Source organism: Apteryx mantelli, chromosome 2, assembly GCF_036417845.1.
Source record: "Apteryx mantelli isolate bAptMan1 chromosome 2, bAptMan1.hap1, whole genome shotgun sequence".
NCBI classification, from domain to species: Eukaryota; Metazoa; Chordata; class Aves; order Apterygiformes; family Apterygidae; genus Apteryx; species Apteryx mantelli.
The window spans coordinates 70,135,312-70,151,047 of NC_089979.1; positions in this window are offsets into that span (position 1 = coordinate 70,135,312).

A 15,736-nucleotide genomic window follows, 5' to 3' on the forward strand; every position below is an offset into this window, starting at 1 on the left:
AAAAAACACCGCAAGAAATGGGATAAGGGAAAAAGCCTGGAAACTGCCTCAAATACAATAATGTTTCATTTAAATATTTTGGTTAACATGTTTGGGTTAGACTCCAGTTCTCCTGGGACAGGGAGGAGCAGACAGACACACCTGCCCAAGGCTCCACTCCTTTGCCATTTTAGTGGCCAAAGTAGAATTAGAAGGGCCTGAGCAGGCCTCTCAGTTAATCTTGCAAATGTGCTGAAAGATCAAACCATGTCACAAGTAGCTTACATAAGAGCTTGATATGGTTACTATTCAGATGCAAAAACCTCCTCCAAGGTTTCACATGCTGAAAGGGCTATTTAGGTAGCTCTAATTATGAGCTTGGTGTGTATCAGATCATATGTGTATGAAAGCATGCTGCGGGCAATTAGTAAATGAAATAAACATCAGTGAATTCAGATGGCAGAGATCTGTCATTAAAAAAAAAATTGCTATCTATTATTGACAGCTTAAGTTTGCTCTTTTGGACAAACTGGGAGACTTCTTTGGTTACTTTTCAGGAGAAATGCCTTTTTGCAGAATTGACAGACTCAGGAGCAGGGAACAAGAAGAGTTTTTACTTTAAATGGAAACATGTAAATTCTTGTTCTGAGATGATATAACAATCCTTTTTTTCCCTTGTCACTGCTACCTTGACAAAACGACTCCTACAGTTTAGCTCACTTGTGATTCAACAGCTTAATAAAGAGACCTTACATTACTTTCTTTTTTATGAGAAGTACAATGTGCCATTTTACTTGTGGAGAAACACTTTTTTTTTCTTTTTTTTTTTTAAATTTGCTGTTCTGACTGAGAATCTGTCTCATACAGACTTTGTTCAATGCCCCACTTCTGGACTTGTTACCCTAGGAAGTTCTGTGGGAACCTTTTCAGGCAAAAGCTGCTTCAGATTTCACAGTGAATACATCCGTTACACCAACACACTAAGAATTTCAGGTAGGTAAAATGAAAGTAAGATGCCTCCAATCCAGGTTCATCACATTTTATTACCACCCACTCACAGGTAGACGTGACCGCAGTAGTTTCGAGGTGTAAGCCTTGCAGGGCCACCTTCAAGCTGCTGGTCTTGCACACCCCTGCAAGGTCTATGCCAACAGAGGTTTTTAATCCATCACACCCTTTCAGATACTGGCCCCAGTTAGTGGTACTTGGCAACTTACAGGTTCATGTCCGTAAGCACGTGCTTCAGTGCTCTGCGCTTTCACGTTTGTGGAACCAGGCCTTAGCCCTCACAGTTATATCTCGACATGTCATGAGGGAGCAGCAAAAAAATGGTCACAGAAAAATCACTGCAGTTAGTCATGGCAGCTATTTCTCCTTTCCTTTTTGGTTATTATATCATTCCCTAGTTTGGAAAGATGTGAGGGCAGCAAGGTGTTTGGTCTTGGGCTTTATTAAGTACAAATATTTTACTGAAATTCAATGTGTAACAGAAAAACATACTTACAAACAACGTCAGAAAGCAATAAGCATTGGTAAAGATATGTTATAATAAAACTGTGGCCTAGGAAGTTATGTTGTTTCATATTTGGGTTTGGGGAATACTTTTACTAAGTAGTAAAAAATATCCTGTTACTCAGTAGTGTAATTCCATATTTTACACTAATTGCTCTTAAAGATCAAAAGACATATTCTATCCGTTAATGTACACACTCACATGGCCGCCTATGAAATCAATGAGATCCACATGTGTTGCATCTGAGGCCTAAATTTTTCCCTAGAGATTCTTTAAAATCCTTTTAAAGGGCAGTAAGTCATAGAAGAAAGCCATACCTTCCCTTTCTTCTGCCTCCACACCCAAAACAGACAGGTGTTACTATAGGTCGCTCTGAATTTTACACTGGTTGATAACAGTATCCCTTGGGACCACTTGCCTGCCAGGGATTGCCATTGCTCGACATGTCCTGCTCTAACCCTAGTCCACTTTTAGTCATTTCTGTGATCCTTTTACACTAGCAGAGAAAGGTGAAGGAAATGGTGCCCAGCTTCACACGCAGTCCATTGACGATATCATGAAGTTCCCTTGATATTTCAGGGGCAGAGAGAAGCACGATGGGAAATCTCTACAGCTTTCTAGGCCCTGGGAGAAGGAAATTGTATGCTGCAATTGCAGATACAATCATGTGTGCAGATAATATGGAAGTTTTAACAAAAAGCAAAGTGGATACAAGATTTTGCCAATGGGGAAAATTGCCGTGGCTCCTGACAAGAAAATCCAGGGATTCCAGTCCACCATTTTTACATTAAGGGTAAAAACAAAACAAAACAAAAAAACACTAAAACAATCTGACATGACCTGCAAAAATTAGCAGGCTTGTTGGCAGTCTCAACAGAACTACCTGTTTGAGGTGCAAATCTCAGAAGGGGTAGTTCAGACTGCATTCAAACTACAGTTGAGTTAAGTTTACAGCCTTGGAAGTGTCAAGACAGCAGCTACCGAAATGACCAGAACCAAAAAAGGGGTTAACGACAACTTTCACTGCAGTGAAACTCTACTTTTAACCCTGCTTGGGCCTGAATATTCCCAGGGACATGAAATGACAAATATTTTTATAAGTATTCCTAAAGACATTTTAAAAGTGGAAAGTGTTGGTCTTCTCAAGGCAGCAGCTGTTCTCCCCACTGTCTACAGGAAAACATTGATTTGTGATGTGAATCACCACTAAGAAAAAGAATAACAGCATCATTGCCTAAAGTAGTTTACAATCTAAGTCCAAAATCCTGCCATCCAGTGCACGGAACCATTCTTTTCATTCTTTTTTTTTTTAATGCTGAAATGGCCCCAAAGAAATTCTGTAAGTCTTGTGGACTCAGATATCTCTTTCAGGTAGCACACTAAGCAGTTAACATTGGCACAGAGGCTGAAGTGAAAATGGCCAGTCAGTGGGCACAGGTAGCTGGGGTTATGTGCGATACTCTCTCATTGCGGAGAGACAGATCTATATCCAAATCATTCACTCATTTCAATGCAGAGCGAACTCTTCTCAGTTCTAGAGTGGGCTCAGAAGGGTTCACAATGGACAAATAAAGGAGAGATGCTTGTGTGTTCACAGCATCTGCAGCATGTGCTCTGTGAACTGTCGGGGGGTAAATGGAGGTCTCCTGTTGACTTCAAAAAGACATGAATCTCGAGAAGTGCCAGTTTACCCCATGTATTGTTTCTTCTTCTAATGGAGAGAATATGCTAGTCTACAATTCATTACAATTACAATGAAAAGGAAAATCTGATTATATGCTGGAAAACTGCTGGATTGCAAATATTAGCTTCCCTTAAATGTTAACTGAAAAGGAGGTTCTAAAGTATCAGTAAATTTTGATGATTCTTTTCCCAGAATAAAAAAAAGATTGTATTTTATGGTAGCAAAGTTAAAGATGACCTTCATCAGTGTGACAGCCTTGCCTCATTTATTTTTTATCTCAATCTTGCTCATTGCCCATCAGTTTGTCCAACAAAAAAGAAAATGTGGCAGGGGGAGAAAAAAGAAAAAAGAATTTAAAGTAGGAGTATCGTGTAACTTGAGATGCTATTACAGACTTCCTATGTACAAGGGACTAAAAAAATTCTTCCCTCAGAAAAGATGGTACTTGAAATATACTCGAATAACCTCCAGTATTAAAAGATTTTCAAGTACTGCTCATATATTGTAAGAACTCCATGCCCTGCAGGTAAATACTGGATTACCCAACCTAGCTGTTAGATTTCAGATGTGAAAATAAGTATGTAGACAACCCATGTGTTCAGTTATGATTCACATCCAGTATGTGTTGAGAGGAGAATCCTCTCTCTGTTAAGGAATGTGTAAACAGACTATATAATTTTTGATAATTGATGCTTATGTTTGTTTTCATCTTGACACTTGAGCATAACTGACAAACTGATGGATAGGAAAGAAGAAAACTAAGCTGTAAGAATAATAAAAAGACCATTGTGAGAGATGGAAAAAGAAAAACATGGGAGAAAAACTTCGGGAAGTGGGACTAAGCCATGAATGGACAGACAGGTAATTGTCTGGTGTTTCGTCACAACTTAAAATGAACTTACAGACCGTTTCAGAAGCTGAATACATTTTTAAAAAAATGCAACAACTTTGCTTTAAATTTGCTGCCTCAGTTCTTAAGCCAGAACAGCATGAGGAAAGAATATCAAGGAAATTATGTTTAATACAAAAATTTTTGATAGAAAAAGTTACAGATCAAGCGGCTGAAGAAAAAAAATGGATGTAGTCATACTATTTGAGCCTAATCATTTCTGCAAACATTCTTAAGTTCACACATCAGCACCTAAACTCTACTGGCAATATCGAGGACTGAAAAGGCTGCATCTACAAACACCATCTTAAAAATTCTATTTTCTCATTAAATATAGCTTCATGCTAAGCCTACTGTGGTATAGCCTACTTATCAACCCTTGCATAGTGCCCAAGACAACCCAGCCTTACTGGTAGTGTTTGCACAGACTTACCTACTACCATTTGCATTGTTCACATGCAGACAAAACTCGTGCAGAGCTCCCTTGCGGGTAAGGTAAAGGTCATGTTTGCTCAGTCCTTAATGTCATTAAAGCTGTTGTTCACGTGGCAGAGATGGATAAGACTAAGTACCACAGGGGTTACTGTACTTGAGTATGTTCTTACTTTTGCAATATAGGAATTGTTCAGCAGCCTGGTGTTTTGCAATGTTTCCAATGGTTAGTCTAGGCACAGATAATTTCTTCACACTGGCAGCATCACTTTTAGATCCCGAGGGTTCTTTGCTCAATTTCTATCAAAGTCCAATCCATTACCTATAGAATTATTACCGGTTAAAAAAAAAAAAATACAACCAGTTACCCTATCACTTTTCTGTAAGTTAAAGTTTTGAGAAAGTAACAAAGAAAAGGACCATACGCAATTAATGAGAGGCAAACCTTCAAAAGTCTGGCCTTTTTTTTTTTTTTTTTTAATAAAAAGCACATCTACTGATACTTATTTCTTAAGGAAAGAGCAGATATGGAGTCCAATTTTGATTGATGGAACAAAAGAGGACAGACTAAGAAATAAGAATCTCAGATACTATTGATAATCTTTTTATGTGCTTGTGTGCCTTGAGAGCTTAACATTACAAATCTAACAACTTACGTATCCTGTAAATTACACCAGCAAAGAAAACAGTCCAGCCGATTCAATATGCCACTGAAGTCTCATGTTGAACAGAAGAAATAATGTGTGCTTCCCAGAAACAGTGAGCAAAGTTAGGTCCTGGATGACAAAATTAGGTAGTGCTTCCTTGCACCACTGATGTTCCCTGCAGTTCTGCCTGCTTGAACCTCAAACATCTACTGAACCTACTTGAACACAAGACAAAGGTCCAGCTAGAACCTCACTGATACACACAGTCCCAAATTCTCATTCTACCTGGAAGTGTTATCCTCAGTCATGTTTACAGAGCTGCCTTGATATCTACTCAAAGAGCATTAAAAGAACACAAAGCAAGCTCATTGCCAATTATCAATGTATTATTTGCCACCTTACATGTTTTCCCCCCATCCTTTCCAAAACCTCAGCACCACTGGTGTCAGCAGGCACACCACCTTAGCTACTCCAGAAAAGATCCTAGCACTTAGTGGAGATATTGCACTAATTAAGATTTTGAGAGCAGTATGTAAAAACATCATGTTTCACCTCACAGTTGGCAAATTACTCACAGTTTCCTGCTTCCCTTCAAAGATTGTCTTGATAAAAACCATAGCCAGTAGGGATTTGAGGCAGTAAGTGCATGAAATAAATAAATAAATGCATACATATATGAACGCCACTTCCTTAGACAAAACTAACAGGAGTCAATTGAGTGAAAAATATGTATGGTAGTCGTGCATATAACACTGAGCAAGGAGCCTTCCAGAGACTTCTGTCATCGCTCGGGTAAAATATAATTCAGACTGCCAGCTTTCTGATTAAAAAAGTTGCATTAATGTCAAGTGAAAGTTGCTGTTTTATCATTCTAAAAGGGTGGCACATCTCTGCAGCTTCTTTCAGTATGGGCTGCAGGATTGAGTGCATATCGTACGTACCAAAACAAGATGGAATTGCCCAAAGTGAGCAAGTTAAGCAAATCCAAAGCCTTGAGAAGGAGAGGCACAGGGGGAGAAATGTTAAAAAAATAAGTGCTGAAGAACACGTACATAACGTACATATGAACATCACCTATGTGGAATATCTGAAGACTCATTTTTATTCTTGGAAGATCAAAAATCCTTTCTGAACTCTACTCAGCTTACAAGCAAAGCCAGAGAGCTCTTTGGATAAAAGAATACAGTTCATAAGAAAAGTACATGATGCTCAATCTAGGTAACTTATCCATTCTAACGTCCATTTTCAACACAGATGGGACAAACTGCCCTGTGGAGCAGGCTTCCTTTAACTTCATTTTCAGATGACTTAACTTTCAGTTGGCTAAAGTCCATAGTGATGCACCTTAACCATGAGGCGTGTATTACTGACAAGGACTGAAAGCTCAATCTTAACATTGCTAGAACATGAACTCTCAGTCATATGTTTTAAATCTTTGGATAAAGACTTAATGGATTAGATTTAGTTATTAGTCTCATTAGTCATGCCACTCATAAGGAAAGAGAGGCCTACCATACAGATCAGACCACAAGTAAATCTGGCTGAGCACCCCATCTCAGGAATCGAGTGAGCAAAAACAGATGCTCTAGACCAAGTACAAGAACAGAGTACAAAGAAGATGATCCTTGCCTTTGTACACCCACCCAGTGGAAGCTCTACTGTATTATAGATTTTCTGAGCTTGATGCTGCATCTAGGTAGCTGTGTTTAATAGTCATTGCTGGATGTATTTGTGTAATCCCTTTCTGAAGCCACTTATGCCTTTGGGCTTCTGTAACATCCCATCATAATGAATTCTGCAATCTAGTTTTACGTTGCATGAAGAGCACTACCAATAGGCCAGGCCACACCTTTCCAGTGATTCAGTAACATGCTGACGTCATCTTCCTTTTGTCTTGTTTAATCTCACTAACTGTGAGCAATATTGCAAAGATTTCCATGTCTGTGTTTTTTTCTAATATGGGAAAGCTCTTTTAAAGCAACAACTATCAGAAGGCAAGTGAGTTACTTCAGTGCAGAAATGGGTATTTGTCACATAGCTCAGGCACACCATAAACCCAAAGCTGGATGAGGTCTATTCAGCAGAGAAGGCAAAAATGAGGAGTAAATAATTATTCAGTCTGCAGGTGGAGAAAGAGATGAAAGTCTGGGTGTGAGCAGTGAATCCCCTTACTCCTCTGGAATTCCCAAAGTAGGAAGCAGTGGACTTTCCAAGGAGAAAAGCCAGGAGAAATCAGCAGGAGTTTTAGGGGCAAAGTGAGTGAGAAAAGAGGGCTGGGAAAGGGCAGAAAGAGGTACTTCTGGGTTTCCACAAGAATTATACTGGAGAAAGGGGAGTGGGAGGGACAGCAGAGAGGCAGGCTAAAGGGATTGTGTCCCTGTCTTTGTCAGCACAGAAAGAGTAGGAAATGAAACCTGGACTGCCTCTCTCCCAAGTCTGCTGCCCTAGCCGACTGTTTACTTTGCCTTTGCCCAAGCCAGCGTGAGATGTTATGAGTTTCCAAAATGCTCAGAGTTACCAGAACACGGATGAGAGCTGTGGATTCAAGCCACCTTTCAAGATTATGAATCTCTTCTGAATATCCATTATGCCGATGATACATAACAAAATCACTGCTGTAATGTGATGCACATGTCAACTTTAAGGACGCAGTCCCTACTCAGATGGCATCAGCATAGGGACACGTCAGCATGGTGGATTACCAGAGCAAATGCTTTAGCATGCAAAGTGATGCAATGTGTTTTAACAACAATTGTTCCCTTATGTTTGTTTCTGTGTCAGGTTTGACGTGACTATCCGCCAGGACAATGCGCAGGATCCTTTGCGTTGCTTTGCAGAAGCTAATTATGAGATCAAATGCTTAAAGCACATAAAATCACTTCCAAGATTCAATGAGATAGATGTGCCAGGAAAGTCAGTAGGTGTTTGAAATAATTGAGGCTAACAGCCAGACCCAGATTTTTCTAAAGAATATGCATGGGGTTTTTTTTGTTTTGTTTTCATATAAACTACCTAGAAATTGAGCCTTAGCATAATCTCACATCAAATGAAATTCACCCGTTAAGAAAGAACATATACTAGGTCTTCCCTGAAGTGGAAAAAATGCAGTCTGTGTGTAAAGTAGATACCCTGTGAGCCCCCTTTCTCTGTGCACATGCCCAGAAAGACACAGACAGCTCAGATTGCACAAAACTGCAGGGTCGAGCTGATGCTTGTTGGACTGGGAGGCTTAGTACTGAGCGGCAGCACTCAGCAGCCTTCTTCCCCCAGATTTGCGGGGCTCCAAACGTCTTCCATAGGAAGCATAGACCCATATAGAAATATCACATGAATAGATGTCCATAGAAGAAACAGGGAGGGTTATCTGCTCTCATACTAATCTCTTCTATATGGCATTTTCAGCACACACTAACCCATCACACATTGCCCACAGTGAGGTAAGTGGTATTCCCACTCAGAGAAGAGCAGGAGGCAGAATGACTGTGCTGCTTGCCCACAGGGCACGGTCTCATCCATGGGCTGCACTCCCCCTTTTGGGGCCTGGCTCTGTACCAGTGGCTCACTATGCAGCTTTGCAAGTCTCACTTCAGACCCTCCCTCAGAGATATTTAGGCATTGAAATCAATGAGAGGTGGTACCTATACAGTTTCAGAAATCTATCCTCAATTTCCCCATCCCATAAATCTCTCTAATGGAGACATCCTTCATCTTTTCTGCTTCACAAGCCAGTTGTGAAGCTTAATTACACGATGATTATGAAGTCCAGTAAATACAACATATATTAAGAGTAGTTAATGAGATTTCTGTCACAAGCAGACTATCTCTTGTGAAATATTACTCACATGTTGCAGAAGAAAATTTGTTTTCAAAAGAACAGTGCAGATGCATTCAACATAAAACAAATCCAGCTTGATTACCTCCATAACTAATACGTTATTCAACTCAAGGATACTTATTAACATGGCAGGGAGAATACTACAGACTTTTGCTACCAACATGTCAGCTCATCCATTTGTCAGCTGTTATCTGCAGCAGCTAGCCAAGACTGGGACCCCAAATTCACAAAAGTGTTTTTTCCCGTGAGATCTAGTGGCCTAAATATCTCCAAAGACTTGAAATGAAGCCCCATTCCACTAAGTACTATATAAATTCACTGCAAAAAGATGGACTCAATTTCAAATTGCATATACTCAGTAACGTAGTCAGCTTGCAACTGGGCCCCATGTATTAAAAAAATGCACGTGGCATCATTACAATTTGCAATATATTAGGGTAGTTCAGATTCCTCATACTGCTTTAACCTTGTCCATAGTCTGTGCATAACTGAAGATCCTTATTTTGCCAGAAAGAAGGAAGAAAAAAAATACAAAAAGAGAACATCTAAGAGGCTATGGCACTGTTCAGTGAAGGGTTATGCAGTATAAGCCTTATGCTGTATCATTATATTTTGGTTAGTCTTCCAGAAAGGTTCCGCATTCAAATAACAGTCCATTAACAAAATAATCACCTGTTGGTAAAATGGCCAAGGGGGCTTCTGCGCATAAGATGGAAATATTTCCAAAACAGCTATTAACATACTGACCAATGAACTCATTTCAGAGTGCGGTGGGTCTTGGCTAGATACCACGTGTGCATGTAAGACTGTTGAGAAAGTGTTGCATATTTAGTACTTTCTCAGGCGATAGCAAAGTAGCCTAACAACGATAGAAAGAATCAGAGGGGAAGACATGATTCCTAAAAAAGGACAAAGCTCTCTGGTGCACATCCTCTGAGTCAAAACAAATAAACAAACATCCTACCTCCACTGTAGCTAGGCAAATATATTTCCTGTTAACAGTTATGATATGGAATTTATACAAACAGGACTGATTTTCAGTACACAGTGCCTGTTACAGCAAGTTCTATTAATATTCACTAAAGGAAAACCTGTTTGTTGACCTAAAGTGCAACTGCATCCTATTTTCTTCTTGTGAAATTATTTAGGTCCTATGGGATAACTGTACTGAGCTTTTGATGCAAATATTAAAATTCTATTTAGATGTACAATGCTTTAATGCAAATTTTTACCATAAAACCAAATGCTTCATTCAGTTAAATTAATAGAATTACAAAAAGATGTAATGATAGCAATTAAGTCTTGAAAATGCAAATTTTATAGTCAAGGACAATTACCTCATTTATAGTATACTGGAATGATGCCAGATGAAGGTAATTTAGATCCCCCTAGCTCACAGTTATATCATGAAGGATACCTTAATTTCATTAGTACAACAAAGATGGGTGAGAAGTTAGACAATACAAAAAAAAATTAAAAAGATGAGAGAGAAAATTTGACCTTTCTCATTTCATTGCAGCTAGAATGCATACATCTTACTAAAGTATTAGTAATATTTCCCTCTACTCCCATCTCTGAAAAAATGCTTTTTTTATTAGCAGCAATGGAACATAGGTAGGGAAAAGGTCAGCTTCATTCAGATACTTGCAGCCACTGTGCCCATGCCACAATAGTTATGGGCCGCTCATTATTTCAGTTGTAAAGATGCATACTGTATTAGCTCTTGGCTCACAAGGTCTCAAACTTGGGCTCAGGAACACATGGTTTCAACTCCAAAAAACATTTAAAACATTCTTGAAAAACTCTGCTCACTCTCACAAAAGTACTCTGCCATCCCCAAACAGATGGGACAAATATCATTAACTTTTGATTAGCACAGCAAAGAGTGGTCAGGTACATAAAGAAGATGAACTGATATATTTATACTTGATTTCCTAGACCACTCTAAGGAAAAAGAAGACTGGTTCATACAGATTCATTAAAACATTATGAAATTTGAGCAGGATCCTGAGAGACTCCAGAGGTGCTTCTTACTCTCTTTGTTCACTGCTTTAGTAGCTACACCTAACCCAAACTGGCACTGCGGGAAAGACATATTAAATGTGTGGTAGTGCTAAATTTAAATAAAAATATCTATGCAGCTTCTAATTTTTCCTCCTGGCCTGCTCTAACCACTGCAGAGAAGCCCAAGAGGGACATGCTCACTGAAAAGCTGTCTCCCTCTACAAAGAAAAATAAATAAATAATAATAATAATAATGAAATTATACCAAATTCCCTTCCTAAAAACCTAACAGGGGGGCTCTTGAAGGGAGCTGAGACCTCCAAGAACACCAGACTTCTCCACCTCTCTCTGTACACAGCAAACAAGGGTAACGTGAATGACACCGGCCAAGAGCAGAAAGCTTTGCTCACCTTGAGCGGGAAGCACCTTTGCTCATCCCGCAGAAGCCCAGGATGAGCCTCCTGTGGGCAACCTTTCCCTGGCGCCCAACGACTGACAGCGGTGAGGGACCAGGTTTATCACTTTCAACAGCACTGAGTCATGACAGGAATGCGACATCAGAGCCCTGGACCTCCCAGCACCCTCCTGGAGCCCTCCTGGAGCTGCTCTCTGCCCATCCCGTAGACCCAGCTCTTGGCCTCGCCAACCCATGAAAAATAACCAACACACGTGAGGGGGACAGGACTTTTATCCTCCATCCCACTGTCACCATGATAGGTGTCTCGGTAATAATTTAAGTGGCAAAACACATATATACACACCTTATTGGGAGAAGTAACTGGCCTGAGTAACCAAAATTGTTTGACTGGCCTGACCTAGAGGTTCACTGATTTACTTCTTCAGGGATTGAGTTAAAGCCACTGTTTACCCTAAAAGTGGATTGCTTAAAATTAAAAAAAGGATGGCTACCTGAATTTAGCTTGTTATTTTTTTAATAACAGAGCTGTTTCTTATTTTGTTTTAAGAAAAACAAGCCTATTCTGAAGGAAAAAGGTACCCTGAGTAGTGTTTGTGCTTTTTCCTCTTATTACTGAATTAGCATGCAGCTGAATGCATATGGATACACACTGGACTTGACACCTTGGACATGGCCTTGTGAAAATAGGAACAGTTCCAGCGCTTTTTTTCTCCTCTGCTTGTCAACATGCATGTTCAGGTGCACCTGCAAGCACAGTCCTTATTTTGCACTGACCTCACAAGTGAAATTCTGACCACATTGAAGTCAGTTGGAGAGATACCATTGACTGCGATGGGTCAGATTTTCACCCCAGATTTCATCATGTTAAGGATGTTATCAGTCACTGCTGCTTCCTGAAACCAATGGATGATATCGTGATTCAAGGAAAGTCAGTGGCTCCCTGTGGGGTTAAGATCTCCTTCAGTGACTTCTATTTTCTATCACTGAAAAGAAGTTAGCCTTTGTACTGCCATTGACTTCATCCCATGTTTCTGATTGTTATACTACTGTTACATCTGACAGGTTAATATGAACTTGTATTTTATATATATATATATATTTCTATATATTGGGACTGGTTTAGCATTCCATACATACAGAAGATCTTTGTGGATGTCATTTGGAGATTTGGCTGAATAAGGAGAGCTTGAGTGGGTAAAGACTGGACACATTTGTATTATATTATAAAATACTGCTTAAAACTTCCATGTCATTTTACTGAAAATCAGGGATTTAACAAGCTAATTGTTTGTGAATCTACTGAGTCTCTGATGTTGCAGGGAGAAATGTTTTGTCCAGGCTATTCCCAGTACGTCTCAGTTGTGGGGAAAAAAAAAAAAAGAAACAGGCTGTGATTGTAATAGGATATTGATTAGTCTGGATCCCATACAGAGCAGAACTTAATTCCTTGGTGGACCACTAAAAGTCATATTGCGTGATTGCTCCATAGCTTCTAAAATACGAGAAATATTGAACCAAAGCTGCTTTCAATTATGCTCATGTTATCTGAGGCCAGAGGATGTAACTGAGGGCAGCACTTGGCCCATTCTGTTTAAAAAATATCTGATTCTCAGCATTTCATTTTGTCATTAACAGAGCTGAACATCAACTTTGCCTACACTCATTGATGTCCTGGGCTAAATTTAATTTTGAGGTAAGCAGGTGCAAACCTGTTCGGTCCATGAACTTGCTTTTGGACAAATTTGACATATAGAGATTTGTGTTTAATATTATCTGAAAATTATGTTGGTTTTAGGTCTAAATTTTATTTCACATCTTCACATGTACTCTGCAGGTTAGTCTTCCTAACTGTTTATATATCACTGCTCTCCAAATTCCTTATTTGACCTGACTGTCACAATGATCTTAGCTCTGGCAATAATCTAATGACTTGCTGTTAAATAAGATTTAATCACAACATTATGCTGCGGTCAGAAAAATGAATTAGCTTTTTGTGCTAACAGAGATCCAGACCAGAAATTAGGTGGTGCTGTCAAAATATATTCTTAAAAATAGTATAGATCTAATTCTTCCTTTTAGTACATTGACACCATAGAAACCATAAGCACAGAAAGTGCCTCCTAGGAAATGTTATAATATAAATGATGGCAGAATTCTATCTTCTTTTGAGAAATTCAGGGGGGAAAAAAGAACATTTTTTACTTTAGTTTTCTAACCAGAACTTAAATAGTCAAAATTCCATTTACTATCACTCAGCCAATTCAAGAATACTGCAGAGAAAAATCCCAGCAACAAGCCAATTGCATAGTCAAAATTATTTCCTTGGTCCTATCATACATATGAATTTAGCTTTATTCAAAATTCCGCTAAATCCAGCAGCAGAGAAAGAAATAGAAGAGACATACAAGAATTTTAGTTGGTGCTAACTTGAGCGGTTCCGCTTGATAAGCTAGAAAGCAACGTCCCTAGTGAATACTCATTCCAAATTAATACAGCAATTCTGCAAAGTGTTCCTCCTGTCTTTATTTATTTATTTATTGTTATTTGCAGTTCCCACAATGCAATGTGTTTGGTTGCTCTTTGTGGAATACACTCCACATTTTTCCTCCTGATCTACCTCTACTCTGAATGCTTCATGGATAGGATGGTTTCTTTTCTTTTTCTTTCAAATTTGTTCTTCTCACTTTATGAATGCTCAAACATGAGCTGAATTATTTCTGATTCTTTCCATTTTCCCTTCTTTCTAAATACTGGAGTGGGTTTCTTTAGAGCTGTGGTTTGAGCTGTCTTTTAAGGGTCCACATTTTCAGGAGTTGTTTCTGATTTTTGGAGACTTCACAGTTTGTGGGCCCAGTTTTAGACAACTTCATGATTTTCAAATATTCAGAGCATTCACAAAGCCTATTGAAGCACAGACAAGGATTTCAGTATCCTTCAGGTTGGCTTATTCTCTCCATTAATTCCAAATTGAGGTACTTCGAGAAAGTCTATTTTTAAAACTCTTGCCTTCTGTGATTCCACAGTACTGTGCAGAAAGTCAGTGGGAAGTCTGGGTAAAGTCCAGGATTCAGGTTTTTCTGATTGTTGCACAACAGGTTATCCACTGGATCGCACAGCTACTAAGTGCAACTATAGCCACCTATAAAATTCAACCAATGGTGGCAATGATTAGCAATATTCTGGCCAGAAAACAGGAAGTCTTCTAAAATATTATCTTTTTGAAAAGAAGGATGGTTTACTTAGATTAAAAAAAAAGAAACCCTATTTCTATGTGAAAAGGTTGCATTATAAAAAGAAAGTTTGCAAGACAGTGAAAAAGCAGGTATCAAATTCAGGGTAAGAAGGGAAAGAATATAAAGTGATCATTGCAAAAGCGGACTGCAAGTCTATTGCCACTATCTTGTTCACAATAACACATCAAGTAATTTCATAGAAGAGAGCTTTTGGTTTGTTCATTTCAAATGTTCTAATAAAACATCTAGCTAGTAACATTACTGTACCTTGAAAAGGCTTTCATATGCTTTCCAATATAGCTTCTGATTGGAGGTATTAGCTGATGCAGCAGGATAAATAAGGAAATATCTACATTGCTATGGTTCCCAAAGGTCATTTTGATGAAAAGATCAGGAAATATGCTTCACTGAAATTAAAAATAAAACCTATAAAATTTATAGAAAACATAAATATAGAAAATATATATATAGAAAACAAAAATAAAACATATAAAGTTTAATAACTTTGTTACTATATGACATAAAATTCAGTGAGATGGTGTAATGTTTAATATTTGACTATCAAATCTCCACAGAGAAGTGCAGATGTGTGGAAGCATTTAAACTTTCTAAACTCAATTTGCTTTCAATTTTATTGCTGTTCCATTACCCGCTTCACTTTTTTTCCTTTGCTATAACACTCCTTGTTTCTTAGTTGAATCTGATGTTATTAGTAAAGTACAATACAAACTCACAGAGGGCCCTACCTCATTCCCTCGAAGACTCAGTGTTAATAGGCATCCCTAAATGACTGAAAGCTGTCCATGCTGGTTCACTGTCTCCATCAAGAAAGGACCTCAGGAAATGTGTTTTAGGGCATGGCACAAGGGACATTGCCAGGGCAGCAATTCTCTGTGTGGAGAATCCCTACGCTGACACAACGTGATACCAGACGCCCTATCAGCCCACAGCTACTCTGGAAAAGGGGGAGGCTCTGGTTGGCATAGTGCCACTGCTCCCAAGTCCGCATTCACATGAGCAGCTGTATAGGTGGCTGATCTAGCAACTGAACCATTACAAGGGTCTCTGGTGATGTACAGCCTTTCCCTGGACATTGTGCTGA